Source organism: Coptis chinensis, chromosome 6 (assembly GCF_015680905.1).
Source record: "Coptis chinensis isolate HL-2020 chromosome 6, ASM1568090v1, whole genome shotgun sequence".
NCBI lineage: Eukaryota > Viridiplantae > Streptophyta > Magnoliopsida > Ranunculales > Ranunculaceae > Coptis > Coptis chinensis.
Genome location: NC_141461.1, coordinates 9,087,599 through 9,102,382, shown reverse-complemented (window position 1 = coordinate 9,102,382; position 14,784 = coordinate 9,087,599).

The window sequence follows — 14,784 nt, the reverse complement described above, 5'->3', positions numbered from 1 at the left end:
GAGGGTGAGGAGCAAGGACCGCCTCAGTGGACAATCCGGTGACCGGATTAATGTTGTGGAGCAGTCCAACACATGATTAATGGACAGAGAGGCTTAATATTCAATGACAAGGGCCCAAACGGGCGCCGCCAGTCAGTGGTGGCGGGGTTGAATTGCAACCCTCGGCGGACGCTGATATGGACGTCCGAGGTACCAAAACGCCTAACCAGCCGAGGTTCGAGAGGTATGATTTAAGACGGGACCGGCAGATCACATCCATCACTTCAGACAGCCAGATGCCTCTCGGCAAGAGGCGAGGTATGGCCGTCTGCGGTGCATGATGTTCCCGCCAGCCTTTAAGGTGGGGCCTCCGACCGGTACTATCGATTACCCCAAAGAGCATAACGAATTTCCAAGAGCTAGAACGGGCATTTGTGGATCATTTTATACATCGAAGAGGAGGGTGGTAGACATCGCGCCCTATTCAATGTTAGACAAAGATCCACGGAGTCGGTCGAGTATTTAGGTCGCCAAGGCCGAGACCTTGAAGGTGGAAAATCTGACGAGAACGGGCGGTAATAGCATTCGAAAGGGGGTCGCGATTCGAACGGAGCGGGTCCATCAATGCGTGGCTAAGAACGAGATTGCGACCTTGCATGAATTGTACCCGGGGTAGAAAAATACATCGGTATGAAGATACCATCGCGAAAGAATCGAAGAAGGGAGGCAAAGACAAGATCGCCCGGTGGAGAAAGGGGGATCGCGAAGATCGGGGAAAAGACCGGGCAAAGAGAGATACCGGACAATCGCCGAGGCCGGAAAGAGGGAGGGAAGTAGTTCAAGAGAACAGAGAGAGGAAGCCATACCGCTGAATTGGAGACCGTCCTACCGGTGAGACCGCTGAGTGAGATATTGCCGCTGATAAAAAATGCAAAAGGATATGAAGGGTCAGCGAACCACTCCGGGCTGAAATGCCTAACAAGCCCCATCGCGACTATCACCGGTGCACAATCACGCAGACCAACGAATCGTTATGCCTTAAAATGGTTAGTCCAGAGATTGGTGGAGAAAGGGATGCTGAGGGAATTTGTGGGTGAACCTCAAAATAGGGAGCAGGGTGCAGCGGCCGGGCGAATACTGGGAACTATAAATGTTATTTTCAGCGGGGAAGCACTGAGCCATAATGCCCACCGAGACAAGGTCAGAAGGACCGCGAGTATCCAGCAGGTCAATGAGTCACATCGAGGACAGAGATACAGAGAGGAGGCAATGGAAGAGACAATTACGTTCTCCGGCGGACCTCCTCGAAGCCGTGGACACACCGCATGAGGATCGTTGGTTATTACAAAGAGCGATGGGTAATTATGTGGTCAAAAGGGTTCGGTAGATCGCGGCCTGCGGATTTGCTGCTCGGGGGCCTTAGAGGAGATGAGAATCGACCCGGGGCAACTGAGACCTCCGCGGACAAGCTTGTACGGATTCAATGGGAGCATCACTGAACCTATGGGGGAACTCTTATTATCGCCAACGCTGGGCTAGTGACCGTGTTCTCAAGGTTTATGGTGGTCGATTCCAGCCCCAAAGATAAACGCAATCCCGGGAAGGAGATGGATACATGAGATGAGGGCGCGCCGTCGACGCACTATCAAGTTATTCGATTCCCTACCCCAAATGGCACCCATGAGGTCCGCGGAGATCGTGGCATCCAAAAATAGTCACCGTAATACAATCAAAAGGATGTCCCGCACCGCAGGATGAACCGGGCGAGCTCCGTGAAGAGGGCCGCAGTAGCAATTACATGTGGGGCGTGGAAGAGGCGAGCAAGCCGCTGTGCCCCCAAAACTTTGGATGAGATAGAGACGGTAAACCCAGGGGCAGGGGAGGAAGAGAAGTTCACGCCGATAGGGTCGAAGTTTAGCGAGGAATGGAGGAGAAACCGATACAATGTTTGGTGAGAAACAAAGACGCCTTTTATGTGGGGGATAGAGGATATCACCGGGTTTAGATCCGACTCCGCTTTGTCATCGCCGCATTATGAGGGAGGACGCCGCCGTGAGAGACGAAGATGAGGAGTGTGAGACCCAAATACGCGGAAGGAACTGGAAGAAGTTGTCGATTGAAGAATCACGGGTATTATAAGGGACGTGGCATTCACGCGACCGTTCATTCAACATAGTCGCGGTCCCAAAGAAGAATGGCAAGGTCGATGATGTGTGTGGACTTCACAGGCGTGAATTTGAGTGCCCAGCGACGGTTATCCGATGCCGCTGAAATGACGAAATGGGTAGACGTGACGACGGGGGTTCAGCGTGTTCTCATTTATGGACGATCGATGGGGTAAACTGTGGCGATGTATGGTCCGGACCAGGAGAAGACCTCCTTCGTAGTGGAAGGAGGCACCTACTGCTACACGAGAATGCCGTTTGGGTTGAAAAATGCAGGGGCCACGTTCCAGCGCCTGGCGGAGAAGATGTTCGAGGGCAAAATTCGCAAAGGCATTGAGGTATACATCGATGATATGGTGGAAAAGAGCATGACAGAGGAGGAACATTCGGAGGGGTTGGAGGAGACGTTCCGAATATTGCGGACCCACAATTTGAAGCTCAACCCCGAGAAGTGTACATTTGGAGTGACCACAGGGAAGTTTCTAGGGTACATTGTGACGCGGCGAGGGATAGAGGCGAACCCAGAGCAGATTAGGTCCTTGGTAGAGATGCCCTCGCCGCAGACAGTAAAGGAGGTGCAGCGGTTGGCTGGAAGAGTCGCAGCTCTCAATAGATTCATATCGGTCGCCGACAAAATGCGCCATTGCATCGATCCGTTGAGGAACTCCGCGGATTTCTCATGGACAGCAGAGTGTGAGCAGGCATTCCAGGGGCTCAAAAGGTATTTGGGGGAGATCCCATTGTTGTCGCTGACCGAAGAGGGAGAGAAATCAGATCCAGATCTCGGGTCACAGATCACGCAAATCATCCTTGTTCGAAAGTAGTGGATAAGATAGAAAGACCGGATACTTTCTCGAGCAAGACGATGTTGGATGCGGAAACCCGGTATAGTCGCGTGGAGAAATACGCCCTCGCCTTGATATTTTCGGCCCTGAAACTAAAGCCCTACTTCGAAGCACATTCAGTGGTCGTGGTCACGAACTTGCCCCTTAAGCAGGCTCTGAGGGCAGAGAAATCAGGGAGAATGTTGAAATGGGCTGTGATGCTGAGTGCATATGAGATCCAGTATCAAGTGAGGACTGCAGAGAAAGCTCAGGCCCTGGCCGAGTTCTTGGCGGAGTTCCCCGCAGAGGACCCTACTTGGGGGGAGGAGATGGTGTTGGAAAATGAGGGAGAAAAGGAGCCGGATAGCGCGAACCCATGGGACGAGGGTAACGGTTGGAGAGTGTTTGCCGACGGGTCACCCCCCGGATCGCAAAAGGCGATGGAATAGAGTAGTATTGGTTACACCGCATAATAACAACTAGAGCGACGATGAGATTGGGGTTCGCGGCATCCAATAACGAGGCGTAATATGAGGCGTAATCGCGGGCATGGGAATGGCGAGGGACTTGGGGGTGAAGGAACTCACCGTGGTAATCGATTCCAATTTGGTGGTGTGTCGGCGAATGGTGGATTCGCGGCACGGTGTCCCGTGATGGCGAGATACTTGAGGTCCTACGGGTCGGGGCCGAAGTTCTCGGCGGTCCGGTTTGTACATTTGAACCGCGGAGAGAACTCATCGCCGATGCCCCACGCATATGTGGCCGCAACCCATGCCGGATCGGAAGGAAGGACTATAGAGGTGAGAAGACCGATGCACCGGCACAATGAGGAACCAAAGTGGAGGTCATGAACACCGCGGAAAGCGACGAGGGGTGGATGTTGCCCATCAAGCAGTTTTTGACAGGAAGGGAGAATGTTGATCCTAGGGAGAGACGAAGGTTGAAATCGCATTTCTGAGGAGATACACCTTAGTGGGGAGAGTTATATCGGAGAATTTCAAAGGACCTTTGTTGAAATGTTTGGGGCCGGACCGGCTCGAGGTGCTTTCGATGGAAGTTACACGGGGATTCGCGGGAGCCACTCGGCAAAGTAGACGACAAGATAACCGCTTACTTGACGCGACGGGTTACCGGCCTCACATGAAGAGAGACGCGGTGGAATTCTCCAAAAAATGCGAGAAGTGTCAGAGATTTTCTCAGTTGATATGGGCCCCAACAGAGCCGCTGCACAGTGTGTCTAGCCCATGGCCATTCGCGATGTGGGCCCTCGACATAGTGGGACCGCTGCCCATGGCCCGCTGCAAAGGAGGTTCTTATTGGTCGCGACCGACATTTTACAAAGTGGATTGAAGCCACAAATACGCAAAGAAGTGAAGGAGGTGCATGTGATCAAATTCTTGTGGGAAAACATCATTTGCCGTTTTGGGTTGCCTCTGTGATAATCGCGGATAATGGAACCCGGTTCACCGCTCAAAGGTTAGGGGTTTCCCGCAAATGTATCACATCAAACAGGGATTCTCAGCCCCATATAACCCCCGGGAAATGGGCAGGCGAGTCCTCTAACAAAACCATACTCAACAATCTCAAGAGGAAATGGAGGGCAAGAAAGGAACCGGGGCGGCGAACTAAGTCGAAAGTACTTTGGGCTATCTGGACAACCCCGAACGCCCAATCGATGAGACCCCTTTTGCATTGGTATGGAGTAGAGGCCGTGATACCAACCGAGATGGTGGTGGCGACCACTAGGACCGCGGTATTGTGGAAGATAAGTCAAATTAGGGGCATTTTGGCTAGAGACCAACTCATGGAGGAGGAGAGAGACGAGAGACGCAGGACAGCGTCGATTGGAGGAATATCACCGTCGCCTACAGAGGCAGTACGGTAAAAAGCTGAGAGTGAGGAGATTCGCGGTGGGAGACAAGGTGCTTCGGAGAGTGACTCCCAGCACCAAAAAAGCTAGTGAGGGGAAGTTGGGCCCGGCTTGGGAGGGGCCCTACGTGGTGGTCGGGATAGGGGGAACCGGCACCTACAGGTTACAAACTTTGGAGGGAACCGCGGTGGATAAGCCGTGGAATGTAAGGTTGTTGAAAATCTTTCATGAGTAAATGTAATGAGAGAGACTGAAAACTGCATGAGCTATTTGTACATATATAAAACCGTAGCACTTTTGAGGTGAACTATTATTGTTTGAGTTTTGAGTTTTCATTACCCCTCAGAGTGAAGGGAAGGGGGGGGATGAGCCCCCCAAGGACGAGAGGTCCAAACCTTAGAGGGGCAAAAAGGAGTTGCCACCCTAAGGTAAAGTCTCTCAGGGCCGGGGTGAGACGAGTCACCGCGATCCCCTGGAAGATTGGGGCAGCGGAAGCAAAGAGGCTTCCGCATGCCGCGGGCAGAGTGCCTGCCAGAGGTGGAGAGAGCAGCGGAGCTCCAATCAGGACGTGGGGCAGGCAAGTCAAACATCCCCAACTGACGGGGAGGGATGCGCTAACGGAGGCCAGTTTTTACTAGGACAAATACACACACAAAGAGCAAAAAAAGGAAAATGCAAGGAGCAGAAACAATTAGATAAAAAGGAGCAAAACACAATATGTGCATCCCAACTGGTGGGAGGGAAAGTACAGTAACCAGTAGCGGAAAGAGTATGACAACACATAGCATTAAAAGACGCCCTAGCGAGGCACAAACAAAGCTATATTCAAGGCACGATTACTTTCCGGGAATCACCGAATCGGGCGCTTCTTCTATGATTAGATCCGGCTGCCACGCCTATAGCCTCGGCTACCCGTTCGGCAATGCGTCCATCCCTTCGGATGCCGAAGTCCCGCTTAACAACGACCTCAGATAGCGGAACAGTGGTGGGAGCTTCCGGAAGAAGGCGGCCTTCCTTGGTGAGACGGTCAATCTCCTCCCTGACCTTCTTGGCCACCCTCTTCTCGGCCTGGGCCCGGTAGATATCCCGGAGCTCGTCCATGTCGGCCTCATGCTGCGCGTGGAGTGCCGCCAGAGCTTCTTGGTGCTTCGAAAAGGGAGTCCGAAGCAGCCAGCGTCTTCTCTTGAAGGGACTCGCTACCGAGGGCGGCGTTCATGTACGCCAAGTGGGCGGCCTCTGCGGTCCTCAGCTCGTCTTGGGCCCGGAGCTTGTCCAGGTCCGCGGCCGAGTTCTTCTCTGCTAGGTCGGCCACCTCCTTATCAAGTTCATCGATCCGCGCCCTGGCACCAAACAGGCCGCGGATCATGAAGGATATATCCGAGACTATCCGAAGAAGGGAACAAAAGTAAACACTCAAAGAGAGAAGAAAGAGATCAAATGCAAAGAAAGTAGTACCTTCTCCCAACCGTGTAGAAGGAAGTCCGTGGGACTCAAAGGAGCCACCTTCGGCGTATGCCATATCTGCGGGGAGGTGAGACCCGTAGAACAGGGAAGAAGCCATGGCAGGGTTCTTTAAAGCAGAATCCTTGACCGTCAAGGTGCGGTTCCGCGGTTCCGGAGCTTGAAGGAAGGGCAAAATGGAGGAATGGGCTCGTCGGCCTCCTTGTCGGTGCGGGATGCCACCTCCTTCCCGGGACGCTGTTCCACTTGAGAAGGCGCGGTAGGTGGGATCGCGGCCTTAGATGGAGGGCCTTCTCCAGGGTCGGAGGGCCGTGGCCGCTTTGAGGCTGGGGGAGGAGATGGAGGAACAATAGTGGATTGGGGGGCAGCGGCTACAACGTCCTCATCCGAGTCGCTATCAAAGAGTTTGCGTTTGTTAGCGCCCATGCTGGAAGGGGGAGAAGAGGTGGAAGAGGAATGAGACGGGGAGTATTGGTCTTCCCAAGTCTTCAGGGAACGATACGGAGTGGGGGCTGCGGAGCGATGAGCGGTATGGCGAGCAGGGGGGTTGCGGTGTGAAGAGGCGGCGGTGCGGCGTTTTTTCTTGGGGGGAGAAGTGACACGGGGCTTTCTTTCTTTAGGGGGAGGGGGACGAAAAAAGGGGGCGCTATATTTTCCGATGGTTGCCAACTCTGGATCAGATAGTAGGGGAGTAGCGGTGGCTGGGTCAATTCCGAGTATCACAGACTGAGCCGCGCCCAAATCACGGATCTTCTGGAATGTCGAGGAAAAGATGTTGTCGTAGGGTCGCGATATCGAGTCGGGCCGCCAGCCTGAAAAAGACAAAACAACAAGTTGGATTATAGCCGAAAGACATATTTCAATGGGGATAGATAAAGAGCGGGACTCACCACTGGGGAGGAAAGCCAGATGACGGAGGTTCAACTCAGGTGGAAGGTCCGCGGAGAGGAATTTTCCGGATATATAGAGAGGGTAATGGTGCCACAATTTGTCGGAGGAAGTGACGGAGGATAAAGTGCGCTTTTTAGTAGGGAGAAGCAGAATGAGTGATAGCCCACACCGACTTCTTTTGTACTCTTTCTTGAGGTAGAAGTGGCGCCATGTCGCGAACCGTTATCCGAGGTACTTCCGAGCGGTTGTAGTGGTTCGCGGCATACATGACCCTCCAGAAGTTGCCAATACCTTGGCATGGGGGGATGTTAAAATGATTGCACACCTCGACATCAAGACGGGTGAGAGGCAATCGAAGGCCGGCGACAATCTGGCCGACCGTGGCCACGAGACACCCTGGCTTGTGGGGGACCAAATGTGGGTAATAAGTTAAATCAGGCACGTGCTCTAGGATGACGTCAGCGGGTATCCCGTAGGCCGCTTTAACAGCCTCAAGGTTAGGTCTACGACTACGTGGTGGTGGCGGCGGAAGGGTAAAGGCTTGCCCGGGTAGAGGGCCTCGGTCCGGTCGAAAAGGCAAGGCTGCGGTGGAAGGAGGAGGAGGAGGTGGCGGATCTAGAGACAGACATCGAGGACAGGGCGGAAGACACACAGTCACAACAAGGCAAAAAGGGAAATGAAGATGAACAGTTTCAAACACAAAGAGGAAATGCGCACTACAACAATTAAAGGAAGCCAGAGAAAGAAGGAGACCAACCTGAGGAAAAGATAGAGCAACCGGAGCAAGAAGGTCAGCCACAGGATTTGAAGAGAACAACCGAGCGAGCGACCGGAGCTAGGAAGACAGAAGAAAGGTGAAAGAAGAGGGGAAGAGGAACTGGAAGACGAAAGAAGGGCTAAGAGAGAGAAGAGAAATCGAGCGGGCTTTTTATAAGAGGGGGAGGGCAAAAGGGTAATTCGCGGGGGTGCTGAAATCGAGGGGACACCAAAAGGAACCAGCCAAAGAAAGACACGGAGGCACCACCTAAACGAAGAGGCGGAAGGTGAAACCGCATGAACACTCATGAATCCAAATTATGATGGGGAAGAGGGAAGACCACGGTCGGCAGGTGGAAGGTAGCAAGCTCTCGACTCCCCGATCGAGATATCATCGCGGACTCGAGAGGGGGCATCTGTAGTGGCATGATACCGTCTGGAAATAGCATTGGGATTTGGGCCGGACTTAACATAACCCACAGGGCCGCGCTGCACCAGATTGGGATGGCAGCACGTGGTCGCGGTACGGAAACCCTACACATGGAGGGGAGGGGACCGCGAGATAGGAGACAGGTGGAGGGTTGAGATGAAAGGAGAGTGGATATAAATGAGGAAAAAAAAGAAAAAGAAAAGAGGAGAGGCGGCCAAGAGTGAAAGGGAGAGAGGTCTTGAAAGGAAGAGAGAGGATAGCAGTTTGTAAAGGGTAGTCTAAAGAAACTGGATCCAAATGCAATGAACTAATCTCAAAGACTAATTAACGAAACATTAAAAAATAGATGAAACTGCATTGAACTAACCTAAATGAATAATTAACGGGAAATTATAAATTTGATGTAATTGTATTGAACTAACCTAAAAAAATAATTAATGGGAAATCGAAAACTTGATACAAATGTATTGAACTAACCTCAAAGAACAATTAACATAAAATCAGAAATTAGATGCAACTACATTGAACTAACCTCAAAGAATAATTAACGAAAAACAAAAAACTGGATGCAAATCGCATTAAACTAAAATCGAGATTAACTAACGGAAATCATAAATTGGATGCAAATGTATTGAAATAACCTCAAAAATAGTTAACTGAAATTGGAAGTCGATATAACTGCATCGCGATCTCAAAGCATAAATGTCCGCTTTTTTTAGCCTTCTCACATGAGTATTTACGAGTAATTAGGAACCTAAAACGAAAATGAGTTTATAAAACAGACTCTTACATGTATGCAAACCGATAGAAATTGTAAACTATCGAACTAACCTAGAAAAACAATTAACGGGAAATTAGAAATTGGATGCAGATGTATTGAACTAACCTCAAAGAGTAATTAACGGGAGATTGGAACCTGGATATAAATACAATGAACTAATCTCAAATACTAATTAACGAAACATTGAAAATTGGTCGGATGCAACTGTACTGAATTAACCTTAATGAATAACTAACGGGAAATCATAAAGTAGATGCAATTGCACTGAACTAACCTCAAATAATAATTAATAGAAAATCGGAAACTTGATGCAACTGCATTGAATTAACCTCAAAGAATAATTAATGAGAAATTGGAAACTGGATGTAACATACTACATTAAACTAACCTCAAAAAATAATTAAGGAAAAATCAGAAACTTGATGTAAATGCATTGAACTAATAACCCTAAAATATATTTGTATTATATGTAGAAGGAATAAATGTCTCGACAAATATAGTTTTGTATTTTAAGTAGTGTTAGTCATAATTCATTTATTGTGATTGGGAATGTCTTGCTATTCAAGTAGCTTTAATATTATCTTAGCCACATTGGGCATTCTCATAAAACTTCAATCAAACTTTTATTGTTAAGCCTAACAATAAAAGGAAAAATCGATGAGTTTTATCAAGGTTTGATGCTTCCTTTTTATAGAGTGGTGCAAGAAATTTAAATTAGTAATTAATATAATTTTCATATCTCATAGCTATGCATAGTTACTAATATTTTTAGAATAATTTAATATAACGACACCCGTTAAGTAGGACACGCTCATGTGATAAATATTTTCAAGTGGGAGTAGTGTATTCTTTGAGGATATGGAAACAATCAATCTATTTTAGTGATTTGTACACATTAGTAATAGTTTTAGCCGAGCGGTGATGATTTACTGCTAAATTACCATAAATCTAATAAAACTATTAAACAAACTAGATCGAGTTTAAGATAATTCCATTTGAAAATTACGGATTAATATCCTAAACCACAAAGTGAAGAAACTATCTCAATTTGACCCCTTAGTTTTCAAGTACTTATACACCATAATCGCTGCTCATTAACGTTATTTTGGTTTTATTTTCAATAAAAATATATTCGATTCAAAATTTGCCAAGAAATCACCATAAATATAAGAAAACTATTATATAAGCTAGATCGAGTTTAAGATAATTCTATTTGAAAATTACAGATTAATATCCTAAACCACAAAGTGAATAGACTATCTCAATTTGATTCCTTAGTTTCCAAGTACTTATGCACCATAATTGCTACTCATTAACGATTTTAGGTTTATTTTCAATAAAAATATATTCGATTCGAAAAATTTGCAACTAAATCACTATAAATCTAAGAAAACTATTATACAAGCTAGATCGAGTTTAAGATAATTCTATTTGAAAATTATAGATTAATATCCTAAACCACAAAGTGAAGAGGCTATATAAAGTTGATCCCTTAGTTTCAAAGTACTTTTGCACCATAATCGCTGCTCATTAACGTATTTCGGTTTATTTTCAATAAAAATATATTCTGATTCGAAAATTTGTGTGAGACATTTTGTAAAGCCTTTTCAGCACACAAAATATTTAATAGATCCCGGGCGTATGACCGGGTTCAAAATCTAGTATTTACTAAAGCAGAGAACTTTAAAGAAGGATTTTCTCTCTCCTATGTGTCACTATAATATGAGAGTTAACATTTTCTCTATCCTATGTGGCACTATAATATGAAAGATAGTATTTTTTAATAGGCTACAATCCTACGTACATGGAACCTCTTTGGAGAGTTTGAGTGTATTTCTAATTCTTATATTTGGAGCTCTTTGGAGAGTTTGAGTGTATTTATAATTCTTATATGTAGAGAGTTTAAGTGTATTTTCAATTCTTATATATTTGATAAAATAAAAAAAAAATTGCTAAAAAATAGGTGATTTGTAGAATGTAATTTCATATTACGAATCAAACACTTTTATTGTTCTAATTTTTATATATTTGATCAAATAAAAAAAATTGCTAAAAAATAGGTGATTTGTAGAAACTAATTCCATATTACAAATCATACAATTTTAGTGTCTATGAGACTATGATAAAGCACCGACTTTATTTCGAATATATCCTTAACACGTAACAATTATACAAAAAATAACATCACAAAATATATAATAGAAAATGAAAAAAAAAATAAAAACGACAAAGCAATAATGACAAATATTTTAAAATATGTATAATATTGAATGAAACTAACGTAAAAAAACAATTAATGGGAACCAAAAACTGGATGCAAATGTATCGGAATGAGAGTTAACATTTTCTCTATCCTATGTGGCACTATAATATGAAAGATAGTATTTTTTAATAGGCTACAATCCTACGTACATGGAACCTCTTTAGAGAGTTTGAGTGTATTTCTAATTCTTATATTTGGAGCTCTTTGGAGAGTTTGAGTGTATTTCTAATTCTTATATGTGGAGAGTTTAAGTGTATTTTCAATTCTTATATATTTGATCAAATAAAGAAAAATTGCTAAAAAATAGGTGATTTGTAAAATGTAATTTCATATTACGAATCAAACACTTTTATTGTTCTAATTTTTATATATTTGATCAAATAAAAAAAATTACTAAAAAATAGGTGATTTGTATAAACTAATTCCATATTACAAATCATACAATTTTAGTGTCTATGAGACTATGATAAAGCACCGACTTATTTCGAATATATCCTTAACACGTAACAATTATACAAAAAATAACATCACAAAATATATAATAGAAAATGGAAAAAAAAATAACGACAAAGCAATAATGACAAATATTTTAAAATATGTATAATATTGAATGAAACTAACGTAAAAAAATAATTAATGGGAACCAAAAACTGGATGCAAATGTATCAAACTAACCTCAAATAATATTTAACTGGAAATCGGAAACTGGATGCAAATACAAGCATTAAACTAATCTTAAAAAGTAATTAATAGAAAATTGGAATATGGATACAACTACATTAAACTAACCTCAAAGAATATAACGGAAAATCAAAACTTGGATGCAAATATATCAAACTAACATTAAAAAATAATTGTAAGAAAATCGGAAACTGGATGCAAATGCATTGAGCTAACCCTCAAAGATTAAATTAATGTGAAATCGAAATCAATACAAACCGCATTGAACTAACCTCAAAGAAAAATTAATTATAAATTGGAAACATAATGCAAATCGTGGAACTAATCTTAAAAAATAATTAACGGGAAATCGGAAACTAGATGCAAATACAACTTTATCAAATAATAAACGAGAAATCGAAACTGGATGCAAATACATTAAATTAATCTCACGTAATAATTAACGGAAATAAAAAAAAACGGATGCAAATGCATCGAACCCGACCTTGAAGAACAATTAACAAATTGGAAATTGGATGCAAATGTATTAAACTAACCAAAAGAATAATTAAAAAAATCAGAAACCGGATTCAACGGCATTGAATTGATCTCAAAAAATAAATAACGAATTGGAAATTGGATGCAACCTGCATTAAACTAACCTCAAAATATAAATAACGGAAAATCAGAAACTGGATGCAAATGCATTGAACTAACCTCAAAACATAGTTGGGTTATATGTTGTGGGAATGTCTCGATAAATATAGTTTTGTATTTAAAATGGTGTTTATCTTATCTCTTTCCGTATTCAAGTAGCTTCAATATATATAAACTTCGCCTTATTAGGCAATCTCACAAAACATCAATCAAACTTCTATTATTAAACAACAAAATAAAGTTGAAAGGTTTTATCAAATATGAGTTTTTTTTTTAATGGAGAGTGAGGTTTTCACGTTATAAGAAATTTGGTTTAGTGATTAATATAATATTAATATATTATAGTTCTGCATATTTGTAAATATTTTTCAGAATAATTAATATAACAACACCCGTTCGTAGATAATCTCTGAAGATCGATTCCACATAGTGAGTCATGCATAATTTAAAGAATAATTAACGAGAAATCGAAAACTGAATAATCTTTGATGATCCCACATAGTAAATTAAGCATAATTTACTTTTTATGTCATGTTTGCAATGACATTACAGATGGATCAGTAGAAGTTGCTATTACACACCACATTAGATAATTATAAGGAAATCGAAAACTGGATTCAAAGACATAACTGAGCTCAAAGAGTAATTAACGGGAAATTGGAAACTTTATGCAAATTGCATTAAACTAACGATAGAGAATAATTAACGGGAAATTAGAAATTTGATGCAAATCTTTGAAAAATATTTAACGAAAAATCGGAAATGGTATGCAAATACATCAAACAAACCTCAAATAATAATTAATGGGAAACCAAAAACTTAATGCAAATGCATTGAACTTAACTCAAAAAATAATAAACAAAAAATAAAAAACCGAATGCAACTGTATTGAACTAACCTCATAAAATAATTGGTGAGAAATTGGAAACTAAATGCAAATGCATTGAAATAACCTCAAAGAATAGTTAACGGGAAATCAGAAACCGGATATAATTGTATCGAACTAACCTCAAAGCATAAATAATCAGAAACTAGATGCGGATGCATTGAACTAACCTTAAAGAGTTATTAACGGAAATTGAAACCGGATCCAAATGCAATGAAGTAATCTCAAAGACTAATTAACTAAACATTGAAAAATGGATGAAACCGCGACCAACTAACCTAAATGAATAATTAACGGGAAATTATAAATTTGATGTAACTGCATTGAACTAACCTCAAAAAATAATTAACGGGAAATCGGAAACTTGATACAAATGCATTGAACTAATCTCAAAAAACAATTAACATAAAATCGGAAATCGGATGCAACTGCATTAAACTAACCTCAAAGAATAATTAACGGAAAACCAAAAACTGGATGCAACTGCATTAAACTAAAATAAGAGATTAACTAACGGGAAATCAAAAATTGGATGCAAATGCATTGAAATAACCTCAAAAAATAGTTAACTAGAAATTGGAAGTCAGATGTAACTGCATCGTACTGATCTCAAAGCATAAATGTCCACTTTTTTGGCCTTCTCACATGAGTAATTACGAGTAATTAGGAACCCAAAACGAAAGTGAATTTATAAAAACAGACCCTTACATATATGTAAACTGTATAGAAATTGTAAACTATCGAACTAACCTAGAAAAACAATTAATAGGAAATCAGAAACTGGATGCAGATGTATTAAACTAACCTCAAAGAGTAATTAACGGGAGATTGAAACATGGATGCAAATACAATGAACTAATCTCAAAGACTAATTAACGAAACATCGAAAATTGGATGCAACTGTACTGAATTAACCTTAATGAATAACTAACGGGAAATCATAAAGTGGATACAATTGCACTGAACTAACCTCAAATAATAATTAACAGAAAATTGGAAACTTGATGCAATTGCATTGAACTAGCCTTAAAGAATAATTAATGAAAAATTAGAAACTGGATGCAACGTACTACATTAAACTAATATCAAAGAATATATAATTAATGAAAAATTAAAAATTTGATGCAAATGCATTGAACTAATAACCCTAAAACATATTTG